We start from the raw sequence: 13,746 nt of genomic DNA, 5'->3' as shown, positions 1-13,746 counted from the left end.
AATTAGTTTGCTTTTGGGCTCTTGTTGAAACTGATCCCTAACCACCCATGCAGGTCTTGAGATTCTCCAGCCTGATATTCCCATCTGGGGGTGAGTCAACTCAGACTTCATGACTAACAAGGTATGAGAAATGTCCACCAAGTTTCACTTGTCAAATAGAAATGGTATACTTAAGAAAGCAGTGGACCCCTTGGCCATCATGAAAAAGTAGCAGCTGCCCAACTGTTGCCCAAAGCAAAGTCACCAGATTAATGGAGCCCTTAATTCACTGATGGCTTGGCTAAGCTGAAATTTGATGGTATTCACTGGGCTGCTGCAAGTGCTCAGCCTCTGCACCAACAATGAAAACCCAAAGCAGACATGGTCACTCTGCTCAGTGGGCAGAACTCAAGGCTGTCCTCATGACTCTGGTCAACATTCCCCCAAATTAACCTTGCTATATTTTCACTGGCACTTACGTTGTTGCCAATGGTCTAGCTGTTTAGTCTGCTACTTGGAAGACTTGGCAGATTAAAGACATCCACGCCTCTGGGGCCAAAACTGTAGAAAAAATAGCAGCTGTTGCCGGAACTATCTGGGTCACTCATTTAGATGTGCATAAGGGACTATTCTCTAATGAGACCAACTGGAATCAAGCTGCTAACCAAGCCTGCACTGCCCAGATTGCCACTAACAAAGTCTAGAGCCAACATTATTCTGGATATGGTAACACATCCACCACCATCAGAGACTGGGCACAAATTAGAGGACCCTATGTTTCTTATGCAGAAGTTTGCCACTGTTACGTCAGACTTGTGACACCTGTTACAGCTTGGCCTGCTTGTCTCATAGTGAAGGATCACATAATACAGAGCACTGTCTCTGACTGTTCCTTGCAGACTGACTATACTGGAGCTGTGACCCCAATGCAGGGCTGTCAGTGGTGCTTTACCACTGCTGACACTTCTGACACTGTTTTTTTTTTTTTTAAACGGAGTCTAGCTCTGTCGCCCAGGCTGGGGCGCCATGGCGCGATCTCAGCTCACTGCAACCTCCACCTCCCTGGTTCAAGCAATTATGCCTCAGCCTCCCAAGTAGCTGAGATTACAGGTACACGCCACTATACCTGGCTAATTTTTTTGCATTTTTAGTACAGACAGGATTTCACTATGTTGGTCAGACTGGTCTCAAACTCCTGACCTCAGGCAATCTGCCCACCTCAGCCTCCCAAAATGCTGGGATTACAGGCGTGAGCCACCCCACCCCGCCATGGTGACATGCTGACACTTCTTTAGGTTAAACTGTTGCTGTTCCAGTCTCATCAGCTGGTTCTGGCCACACCACTATGGCTCTTGAAACTTCTCTATGCCTTATGTTCACCTTTCTAGACCATCTGCAGTCTGATAATGGTTCAGCTTTATCATATACACAAAAATGACCACAAAAGCTAATCAATAATTGGTTAATAGTCAAGGTAATGATGGACCTTTCATGCTACCATCCATAGATACTGAGTATCTTGTTGAGTATGGCAACAGCTTTCTCAAACACTGACTCAAAATGATTTCTGACTCTACTTCCCTCACATCCTCTTTGTCCAAAAATCTGAGTAAAGCAGTTTGATCATTGAATTTAGTTGTCCCTAGAAAGGGATCATGTCTTCTTGGCTACTTCCTGGATAATGATGAAGACAGAAGGCGAGGGAAGTAATATAAACCTAATCTGAAAAAGCAGGATTCTGTGCCCTGAACATCCTTTTTTTTTTTGAGATGGAGTTTTGCTTTTGTTGCCCAGGCTAGAATGCAATGGCACGATCTTGGCTTACTGCAACCTCCGCCTCCCAGGTTCAAGGGATTCTCCTGCCTCAGCCTCCTAAGTAGCTGAGATTACAGGCATGTGCCACGACGCCCAGCAAATCTTGTATTTTTTTTTTTTAGTAAAGACGGGATTTCACCGTGTTGGTCAGGCTGGTCTCAAACTCCTAACCTTAGGTGATTCACCCGCCTCAGCTTCCCAAAGTGCTGGGATTACAGGCATGAACCACTGCGCCTGGCCCGTCGTGAACATTCTTGAACATTTTCTTTTCCCCAACAATAATCCTGGAACAGCCTGGTACCTTTTAAAGGTGACAGTCTGGTCAAAACCAGGCTTAGGAAATTCGAACTTCATTCTAGTTTGGCCATCTGGATTCTCTTAATGGAGTGACATCATTTTATAGGAATACTGACTACTTGGATTGAATTCACTGCTTGCCAAGTACACTCACTTATAACAGCCCATGTGAGCCAAAGTGGGAAACATAATGGGTCTCTAAGTTTTAAATGTCCTTGCCCTTCTTGTATTTGACCATACCAGATGAAAAGTCTGGATAAGAGGAGGGGATGACTGGAAAAGAGGTGAAGGAGGAATGACAATCTTGACATCTAGGGAGAGAAACATCTTACGACTCCAGAAGATATGGGGCAGGAGGGACAATAATCTTTGTCAAGCTGGGCATGGTGGCTCACACCTATAATACCAGCACTTTGGGAGGCTGAGGCGGGAGGATCGTTTGAGTCCAGGAGTTTAAGAACAGCCTGGAGAACATAGTAAGACCCCATCTCTACAAAAAACTATAAAAGATTAGCTGGGCATGGTGGCACATGTCTACAGTCACAGCTCTGCTGGGAGGCTGAGGTGTGAGGATCATTTGAGCCTGAGAAGTTACAGCTGCAGTGAGCTGTGACTGCACCACTGCACTCCAGCCTGGGTGACACAGTGAGACCCTGTCTCCAAAAACAAAACAAAACAAACCTACTTTGTCTTTCAGAACTGCCCCTAGAACCTTTCAAATTAAGAAAAATGCTCAGTTGCAAGTCTCTCCAACGGCTACAAGCATTTTTAAACTGACTACTGTGTTTGCCATTCCCTGCCAAGTTGTTTCCCTTAACTTTACCAACATGTCTTCTAAAAACAGCTGGGGATGACTCCTGTATGTCAGAGGCAAAACACCATGCTCCACTACCATTCTCATAGCTGAGATCAGTCCATGAGGTGGACAGCTACTACTTAACTCAGCTGGCATTCAGGAGCTTGTGATAAATAGGACAGACTCGCCTGGGCGTGTTGGCTCGTATCTGTAATCCCAGCACCTTGGGATGCCAAAGCCGGCAGATCACTTGGTCAGGAGTTCGAGACCAGCCTGGTCAACATGGTGAAACCCCGTCTCTACTAAAAATACAAAAGTTAGCTCAGTCTGGTGGCACGTGCCTGTAGTCCCAGCTACTGGGGAGGCTGAGGCAGGAGAATTGCTTGAACCTGGGAGGCGGAGGCAGTGAACCAAGATTGCGTCACTGCACTCTAGGTTGGGCGACAGAGCGGGACTCCATCTCAAAAAAAAATAAATAAAAATAAATAAATAGGACTGTCCTGTCCTCACAGTCTCTCCAAAAACCAGAACTAGACTCAATCATTCTAATTGAACTGGGAAAGGAGACTACATTGGAGGCCATGTCAATCTGTGCCTCTACACTGATGCAGGTCCTACTTTGGAAGCATGTACAATTGCAAACAGTACTTTCCTTTCAGGGTTCCTATGTGCCCCTGGGACTATGCTTGTGTGGAAGCCAGGTACTAATTTCCTTGCCTCAAAAAAATACAATGCCTTGCAAGGCGCGGTGGCTCACGCACGTAATCCCAGCACTTTGGGACTCCGAGGCAGGTGTGTCACCTGAGGTCGGGAGTTCGAGACCCATCTGACCAACATGGGGAAACCCCAACTCTGCTAAAAATACAAAAATTAGCAGGGTGTAGTGGCAGGTGCCTGTAATCCCAGCTGCTAGGGAGGCTGAGGCAGGAGTACTGCTTGAGCCCGGGAAGCAGAGGTTGCAGCAAACTGAGATTGTGTCACTGCACACCAGCCTGGGCGACAGAGTGAGACTCCATCTCAAAAAAACAAAACAAAACAATGACTTACACCTAAGAGGTGGTTATAGGAGACCATCAAGTGTTTAAGGAAGACCAAGCAGCCCTTGGGTGACTGTGGAGGTCTCATTTAAGGATACTCTTGGTTAGAAATTCTCAAAGGGATGCTTCCTAGAGTAATAACTGACTTATTTATGCACATCCTGTGGGAAGTTTTCCCTAACAGTAGGAGTAATCCAATTAAAAAAGTGGTACAACATTGTGCATGACTTAAGCTGATGTGTACACTGTTACTGCTTGGGCTCTGGAAGGCATTTATGTCAGCTTCAAGCCACTGGGGGGCCAGGTTTGTCATGAATGATAAACTTGCCCTAGTAGACATCCTCCCGATGGGACAATGCGGAGTCTGTAATTGTAACTGTAAAACATCTTGCTATACTTAGATTAATGCCCAGGGCTAAGTGGAAAAGTCAATACAGAAACTGAAAAAGAAAGTCACCTGTTTTTCTAGAGATTTGTTCAGTTGATTGAGTCCAGGATGAACCTTAGTGGGGTGGCTGCATGATTAAGGTCAACAGGGCAGGGTGGCCAAATCCTGCTGCTTAAAGTTCTGTTGACTTCAATAAATCCTTAAATAAATCCAGTATGAGAAAAACTGAATGGATTAGGTCCTGGTCCCTGTGTTGTTTGTTTGTTTTTGGGACAGAGTTTTGCTCTTATTGCCCAAGCCAGAGTGCAATGGCGCGATCTCAGTTCACTGCAGCCTCAGCAATTCTCCTGCCTCAGCCTCCTGAGTAGCTGGGATTACAGGCATGCATCACCACGCCCAGATAATTTTTTTGTATTTTTAGTAGAAATGGGGTTCCAGCACATTAGCCAGGCTGGTCTCGAACTCCTGACCTCAGATAATCCACCCGTCTCAGCCTCCCAAAGTGCTAGGATTACAGGCGTGAGCCACCGTACCCAGCCAGGTCCTGGTCCATATGATCAGATTACTCAGAGTGGCTAAAGAAAGTGATGTACTTATGGGGAAAATTCAGTACCAGCCAGGATAATACAGAAACAAGGATATGGAACAAGACAACTCTCCATGGATCCTCATGTTTCTGCATGTCTTATAAACTAAGACACTGAGAGCCTTTTATTTTGGACTATCTTTTCAAAGTTGTCTGTATAGCAAAGGACTCTGGAAAACAGAGCCCGTCCTCTTCCAGAGTGGAGAGTAGGTTTATTTATTGTCCAGTATAATAATGTTTCTTCTACAGCAAAGGTTAGGCAGGTTTGCTTGCAGCTCATTATAAAAGATTTGGGTTTCCTAAAGCTCAGAATTCCTCAATTGTGATGCAAACAACTGTGAGCACAGTACACTGTGTCACCCCTGTGGGACTAGGGGGACAGGGAACAAGAAAAACTGATACAAACATGGAACTCATGCTGCTTTCTTTGCTCTAAGTAATCAAGTCCTTTTCTCTCTGACTCAAGAGTCTCATGTCTCTTGCCGGCAACCATGAAACTGTTGGTTAAAAAGTTACTACCTTGCAAATAGGATAAAATTTCAGACCCCCGCAATGTTGCCCCCACCCAGTTCTTGACAATAACCTCATTTTAAAAAATAGGCAAAAGATCTGATCAGGCACCTTGCCAAGGAATACAAACAGATGGCAAAAAAGCACATTAAAAAATATCCAACACCATTAGTCATTAGAGAAATGCAAATTTAAACCACTATATACCCACCAGCCCGGCTAAAATAAAAAAGCCCAACCATATCAAGTATTAACAAGGCTGTGAAAAACTGGAGCATTCATAGGCTGCAGAATGGAATGTAGAATGGCATAACCATTTTTGAAAGAGTCTGGCAGTATCTTAAAATATTAAGCATATATTATTTACCATACAAGCCAGCTATTCTACTAAGACGTATCTACCAAGAAAAATGAAAGCATATATCCAAAAACTTGTTACACAAACATTCATAGCCACTTTATTTGTAATAGCCAAACACTGGAAACAACCTAAATGTCTGTCAACAGGTGAGTCAACAAATTGTGATATAGCCATACAATGGAATACTTAGCAGGAAAAAGGAATGAACTACTTATACACACACTAATATACATGAATTTATTTATTTTTTGATCCACCCGCCTCGGCTGCCCAAAGTGCTGAGATTATAGGCGTGAGTCACCGTGCCCAGTCTTTTTTTTCTCCCTCTGTCTCCCAGGCTGGAGTGCAATGGCATGATCTCGGCTCACTGCAGCCTCTGCCTCCCAGGTTCAAGCAATTCTCGCTCAGCCTCCCAAGTAGCTGGGATTACAGGCATCCGCCATTATGCCCAGCTAATTTTTGTAGAGATGGGGTTGCGCTATGTTGGCCAGGCTGGTCTTGAACTCCTGACCTCAAGCGATCTGCCCGCCTCGGCCTGCCAAAGAGCTGGGATTACAGGCGTGAGCCACCACACCCGGCATGAATTTCAAAATAATTATGGTAAGTGAAAGAAATCAGACAAGCACTACCATACTACTAACGTGTACATAAAATTGTAGGGATGAAGATAGGAATAGGAAGAGAGGAATAGATTACAAAATTACACAAGGCAACTAGAGAGTGATGGGCAGTTTATTACATATTATACCTTATTAAAGTTTTAAAAATATTAATACTACAATAACACACCACTATATATCCAATTAGAATGACTAAAGCAGGAATCAGTAAACTCTGGCCTAACAGTAGTAGCATGTTTTATGTCAACAAAGTTTTATTAAAACATAGCTACATCCATTCATTTACATACTGTCTATAGCTGTCTTGCTACAACAGCAGATCTGAATAACTGCAACAGAGACTATATGGCATTTAAGTCTAAATATTTATGTCCCTTTAATAAAATGTTTGCCATCTCCTGACCTAAAGTTTAAAAAAATCTTGACAATAATCAAGTGCTGGTGAAGACAGGGCATAAGTAGTTGTGTTGCACACAAATATGTAAATGGATAAAACCACTTTTTTATTTTGAGACAGGGTCTCGTTCTGTTGCACAGGCTGGAGTACGGCGGCATGATCACTGCTCACTTGCAGCCTCAACCTCCTGGTCTCAAGCAATTCTCCTACCTCAGCTCCCCAAGTAGCTGAGACTACAGGCATGTGCCACCACACCTAGCTAGTTAAAAAAAATTTTTTTTTTTTTTTTTGTAGAGACAAGGGTCTCATCATGTTGCCCAGGCTAGTCTTGAACTCCTGGGATCAAGGTATGCTCCTGCCTTAGCCTCCCAAAGTACTAGGATTACAGGCATGAGCCACATGCCCAGCACAAAAAACCACCTTTTTTTTTTTGAGAAAAAAAAAAGTGCTCTTGTCGCTCAGGCTGGAGTGCAATGGCACGATCTTGGCTCACTGCAACCTCCGCCTCCCAAGTTCAAGCAATTCTCCTGCCTCAGCCTCCCAAGTAGCTGGGATTACAGGTGCCCACCACCACACCCAGCTATTTTTTTGTATTTTTAGTAGAAATGGGGTTTCACCATGTTGGTCAGGCTGGTCTCAAACTGCTGACCTCAGGCGATCCACCGACCTCAGCATCCCAGAGTGCTGAGATTAAAGGCATAAACCACCACGCCCAGTCATAAAACTACTTTTTAAAAAACTGACAAACTGTCTTCCAAAGTTAAACATACACACACCAAACAACTAAGCTCTATTCCACTTCTAGATATTTACTAAGAGAAATGAAAGCATATATCCACTCAAAGAGTTGTATACAGCAGCATTATTCTAATAGACAAAAACTAAAAAAAAAACTACCCAAAAGTCATCAGATAAACAAATTGTAGTATACTCACCCTGTGGAATACTACTCAGCAATGAAAAGGAACAAAATAACACCTACAACCACCTGGACAAATCTCTAAAACACACTGCTAAGGTAAATAAAGTCAAATATGAACTTTGTACGATACACTATAGAAAAACTAGTGATAAAAATCAGATCAATGATTGCCTGGGGCTAGAGATCAGGATCAACTGCAAAGAATCATGAGACAAGCTTCTAGAATGATAAGTGTTCCCCAATCTTGACTGTGGTGGTATCTTTATCACTGTACATATATATATATATTTTCAGATGGAGTCTCTTTCTGTCATCCAGGCTGGAATGCAATGGCGTGATCTTGGCTCACTGCAACCTCTACCACCTGAGTTCAAGCAATTCTCCTGCCTCAGCCTCCTGAGTAGATGGGACTGCAGGCGCACACCACCACACCTAGCTATTTTGCATTTTTAGTAGAGACAGGGCTTCACCATATTGGTCAGGCTGGTCTCGAACTCCTGACCTCAGGTGATCTGCCTGCCTCGGCCTCCCAAAGTGCCAGGATTATAGGCATGAACCACTGCGCCCAACTCATACACAGTTTTGTTTTTTGTTGTTGTTCAGACACAGTCTCGCTCTATCGCCCAGGCTGGAGTGCACTGGCACAGTATCGGCTCACTACAAGCTCCGCCTCCCAGGTTCATGCCATTCTCCTGCCTCAGCCTCCTGAGCAGCTGGGACTATAGGCGCCTGCCACCACGCCTAGCTAATTTTGTTTTGTATTTGTAGTAGAGACAGGGTTTCACCACGTTAGCCAGGATGGTCTCGATCTCCTGACCTCATGATCCGCCGCCTCGGCCTCCCAAAGTGCTGGAATTACAGGCGTGGGCCACCGTGTCCCGCCATACAGTTTTAAGTAAACAATAATGTAATTTCAGCAAAGCAAAATGAGATCCTAATTTTTTTTTCGGTGTCGTTCAAAAGGTTTACCCTACATTTCAAAATAATTCTATAATACATATGTGACAAGCGTACCTTACGCACCTTCTGTATTTGCAAAATAGTCATACAATTGCCTTAAGTAGTCCAGCTAAATTAATTTTTATTCCTGAATTGTTTAGCCTGTTAAATCATGTCTTCCTAAGGTCCCATAAAGCCCTTGGTTATTGCTTTTGTAGTCATTCCTTTGATGACATTTATTTGCTCCATTAATATGAAATTAATACCCCACTGAGAAACACTCCAATACCAATTCTACCATAACTTTCCACTTAAGGATCAACTCATGGTATAATCAATTGGAAGACATTTTAAATGACAAACTCAACTTGTCTGGTATCAGTAACACAAATAACTACAAGAATTTATTAACAGTTGAAACTAACTTAACTCTTGCCTGGCCACTCACTTTTGAAGGGAATTCCTATTTGAAATATATTAAAATAAGGAAAAAAATTGGGCATCTTATGTTGAAAAAGTACGGTTTCTTTTTGTTCTTTTCAAGAACAAGTGTTGAGGTAAATTGTAAACTACTTCTTTTTTGGTTTGTTTGTTTTGAGATGGAGTCTCACTCTATCACCCAGGCTGGAGTGCAGTGGTGCGATCTTGGCTTACTGCAACCTCTGCCTCCCGGGTTCAAGCGATTCTCCTGCCTCAGCCTCCCAAAAACTGGGATTACAGGTGCATGCCACCATGTCTGGCTACTTTTTGTATTTTTAGTAAAGACAAGGTTTCACCATTTTGGTCAGGCTGGTCTCAAACTTCTGATCTCAAGTGATCCACCTGCCTCAGCCTCCCAGAGTGCTGGAATTACAGGTGTGAGCCACTGCACCTGGCTATAAACTACTTCTTAACCAGTTTTCCTATGCTTGTCTTAACTATAGGTATGACCTACTGAACTCAGATCCCTATCCCAAACAGGAATAATTAAAGAACAAGAAAAGTGCTGCTACCAGGCTTTTGTTTTGCAGAGTGCGGTAAGCCAGCTTGTATTCAGAACTGAACAGCAAGGAAAGAGATTTTAAAGGCTTATGAGGGAAGAAAAGGACATAAATCTGGCAACTGAGTATTCCAAGAGGCGTAATTTCGAGGTAGTTTTTCAAACCCATCCAAACGCCTCCTAAAGATGAAAAAAACACATAATCCCTGCCTCAGAGAGGTTGGAGACTCTTAGAAAAATGTGGGAACACTAATATGATTACTGTTTTAATGAAAAATGTAAAACAACAAATACTGAATAACAGAAGTACCTAAGTCAACCTGCTTGGCTCAGTGAGGAAAAGTTTCAGAGAACAGGTTGCTGACTCTCACCTGAGACCAGAAAGATGAGTAAAATTTTGCCAATGAACAACCAGACAGATGGCATTCCAAGAAATGAAAAGAACATATGCATAATCATGTTATTATGTGGCAGGTATGGTTTTAAGAGCTTTACACATGCCACTTCCTTAAAAGATAAATCTAAGACAGGATAAAATATTGGGAGATTTGATCTGACTCACAGCTCACTTTTCAAATAGCTCTAACCACAAGACATTTGTCAAAAAACAATCAATGGCAACTGTTTATTATTGCAGCTACTGTGGTGGCATTACAAGTTTGGGCTATCAAGAAGCTGAACAAAAACTGAAAGGAAAAACTGGAGAATGAGATGTTCATAGGGGGCTTTAAAAAGCTCTGACAGGCTGGCCTCTGATGGCTCATGCCTGTCATCCCAGTACTTTGGGAGGTCGAGGCCGGTAGATCACCTGAGGTCAGAAGTTCAAGACCAGCTTGGGCAACATGGTGAAACCCCGACTCTACTAAAAACACACAAAATAATTAGCTGGACATGGTGGCAAGTGCCTGTAATCCCAGCTACTCAGGAGGCTGAGGCAGGAGAATCACTTGAACCTGGTAGGTGGAGGTTGCGGTAAGCCGAGATCATACCAACACGAAACTCCATCTCCAAAAAAAAAAAAAAAAACCTCTGACATATTCCAGAGAACCTAGAAGGCCATGCACATGCAGAGAGCTGTATACATGTCCAGGAAAGACCTTCGCAACTCTCTACGTGACCTGGAGGTTCTGTTAACACACGAAATAAAGGCTAAAGTAGTTGTAAACTGCTCGATGGGACACTGATGGTGTGCCCTATAAAGAGTTCCCCAACAAAAATGTGGAGATTTACTGGTTTAAGACATTTAAGAAAATTTCTGTCCAATGATCACTTTGTTCAGTAAACTACCTATGCAGAGACTTCAATGGCCATACACACAAAATACAGACTGTATAGAATTACAGGAAAGGAATTACACAAGTCCAGGAAAGTTGCTAAACCAGTAACAACAATAAAACAATGTCTGGCTCATCTAAACTAGTTCCAGTGGGATAGGAAATTAAGAAACTTCAAATACAGTATGTAGTCAAAGATGATAAACTTGCAACAGTGGAGAAGCAGATCACTGCTTTTGAGGACTATGATGTAGTCCATGGATGTGGCTGCTTTCAACAAGATCTAAAATCGATCCTGGATCACTGCACTTAAATAAAAGCTTGAGGTTGGGCGCGGTGGCTCATGCTTGTAATCTCAGCACTTTGGGAGATAGAGGCGGGTGGATCATGAGGTCAAGAGATTGAGACCATCCCGGCCAACATGGTGAAACCCCCGTCTCTACTAAAAATACAAACATTAGCTGGGCGTGGTGGCATGTGCCTGTAGTCCCAGCTACTCAAGAGGCTGAGGCAGCAGAATTGCTTGAACTCCGGAGGCAGACGCTGCAGTGAGCCAAGATTGCGCCATTGCACTCCAGCCTGGTAACAGAGTGAGACTCCGTCTCCAGAGGAAAAAAAAAAAAAAAAAAAAAAGCTTGAAAGATTAAAAAAAGAAACCATGTCTGGCCAAGTATGGTGGCTCATGCCTATAATCCCAGCACTCTGGGAGGCTGAGGTGGGCACATCTCTTGAGCCCAGGAGTTCAAGACTAGCCTGGGCAATATGATGAAACCCTGTCTCTAAAAAAAATACAAAAATTAGCCGGGCATGGTGGCAAGCGTCTGTGGTCCCAGCTACTTGGGAGGCTAAGGTGGGAGGATCTCTTGAGCCCGGGAGGTTGAAGCTGCAGTGAGCTGAGATTGTGCCACTGCACTCCAGCCTGGGTGACAGAGCAAGACCCTGCCTCAAAAAACAAACCAAACCCAAACAAATCATGTCTGAGAGAGAGAATGGGGATGGGATCTAAATACAACTTATTTTAAAATATCCAATTTTTGGCCAGGCGCCATGGCTCATGCCTATAATCCCAGCACCTTGGGAGATCGAGGCAGGTGTATCACGAGGTCAGGAGGTCAAGACTAGCCCGGCCAAGATGGTGAAACATCGTTTCTACTGAAGATACAAAAAAATTAGCTGGGTTTGGTGGCAGGCGCCTGTAATCACAGCTACTCGAGAGGCTGAGGCAGAGAACTGCTTGAACCCAGGAGGTGGAGGTTGCAGGGAGCCGAGATCACGCCACTGCACTCCAGCCTGGGTGACAGAGCGAGACTCCAACTAAAAAAAAAAAAAAAAACAGATTTTTGTTTTGTTTTTTTTCTTTTCATTTTGAAAACGATTTTTTGAGATGGAGTCTCGCTTTGTCACCCAGGCTAGAGTACAGTGGCGAGATCTCGGCTCACTGCAACCACCTCCTCCCCGGTTCAAGCAATTCTCTGCCTCAGCCTTCCAAGCAGCTGGGATTACCAGGAGCCCGCCACCATGCCTGGCTAATTTTTTTGTAGTTTTAGTAGAGATGGGGTTTCGCTATCTTCGCCAGGCTGGTCTTCAACTCCTGACCTCACGATACACCTGCCTCGGCCTTCCAAAGTACTGGGATTACAGGTGTGAGCCAAAAATCTAATTTTTAACAAAAAAAAGATATACGATATCTTTTTTTAAAGATATACGAATAAACAGTAAAATACAGCTCATGAACAGGGAAAAAAGTCAACAGAAACCATCCCTGTAGAAGTTTAAAAATTGCATTATTATAAACAGCCAACATATAATACTACTGCCTTCTTCTTTTCAAAGGGAACTCTTCAGAACATATTACATGCCTATCTGGCTCAAGAAACAAATCAACGTTACTGTGTTTATACTGAAAAGCACTGATGATTTTAGGTACTATTGGGATCCCAGTTTTTTGCTTTTTTTGAGACAGGGTCCTACTCTCACCCAGGCTGGAGTGCGGTGGTGCAATCTCGGCTCACTGCAACCTCTGAGTCTCCCATGCTCAAGCAATCCTACCACCTCAGCCTCCTGAGTAGCTGGGACTATAGTTGCACGGAACAATGCCAGCTAATTTTTGTATTTTTCATAGAGTTCGCATTTCGCCATGGTGCCCAGGGCCTGGTCTCAAACTCCTGAGGCCCAAGCAATCCACCCATCTTGGCCTCCCAAAGTGCTGGGATTTACAGGCATGAGCCACAACCTTCTCCAAAGTGACATACCACTCACTACCATGAGCAGCAAAAGGGCCACAGAGAACATTCTTTCAGAAGGCTCTTATTCAAGATTTAACCACAAATCTGACATCGCCCCATCCATATGTATTTCCTTTAATCTTTTTGAGAAGAGATGGCCTGATCAGGTATATATCCTCAGAACGCATCTCTAGTTTGACATCCATGCTCAGGTCTCTGCAAGAGAGTACTGACCTGGTTTTAATTAGCATGTATCCATCTATCTATTCACAAATGTTTCCTGTACACCTGCTATATGCCAGGTGCTAAGCATCAAAGAATATATATACATACCAAGCTCTTATCAGAAAGGTTTACTCTTGAACTGTCAAACTAAGAGATGATATTTATGGACGAGTACAGTTCAGTATTCTTAGAGTTATCTAAATTTTTCTCTCTTAAAAAAACTTTTCTTCAGCCAGGCACGGTGGCTCACACCTGTAATCCCAGCACTTTGGGAGGCTGAGGCGGGCAGATCACTTAAGGTTGGGAGTTTGAGACCAGCCTGGGCAACACCGCGAAACCTCTACTAAAAATACAAAACTTTGCTGGGCCTGGTGGCGGGCACCTGTAATCCCAGCT

The 13,746-nt window shown here is 43.6% G+C and overlaps 1 protein-coding gene across 15 annotated transcripts in view; it reads right to left on the bottom strand.

Moving 5' to 3' along the window:
* ZNF131 (zinc finger protein 131) overlaps window positions 1-13,746 on the bottom strand; it is a 54,619-nt gene that overhangs the window by 21,035 nt on the left and 19,838 nt on the right. The gene's annotated exons all lie outside the window — the stretch shown is intronic.

This window comes from Theropithecus gelada, chromosome 6 (assembly GCF_003255815.1).
Source record: "Theropithecus gelada isolate Dixy chromosome 6, Tgel_1.0, whole genome shotgun sequence".
NCBI lineage: Eukaryota > Metazoa > Chordata > Mammalia > Primates > Cercopithecidae > Theropithecus > Theropithecus gelada.
This window is presented reverse-complemented; position numbering and strand designations above follow the sequence as displayed.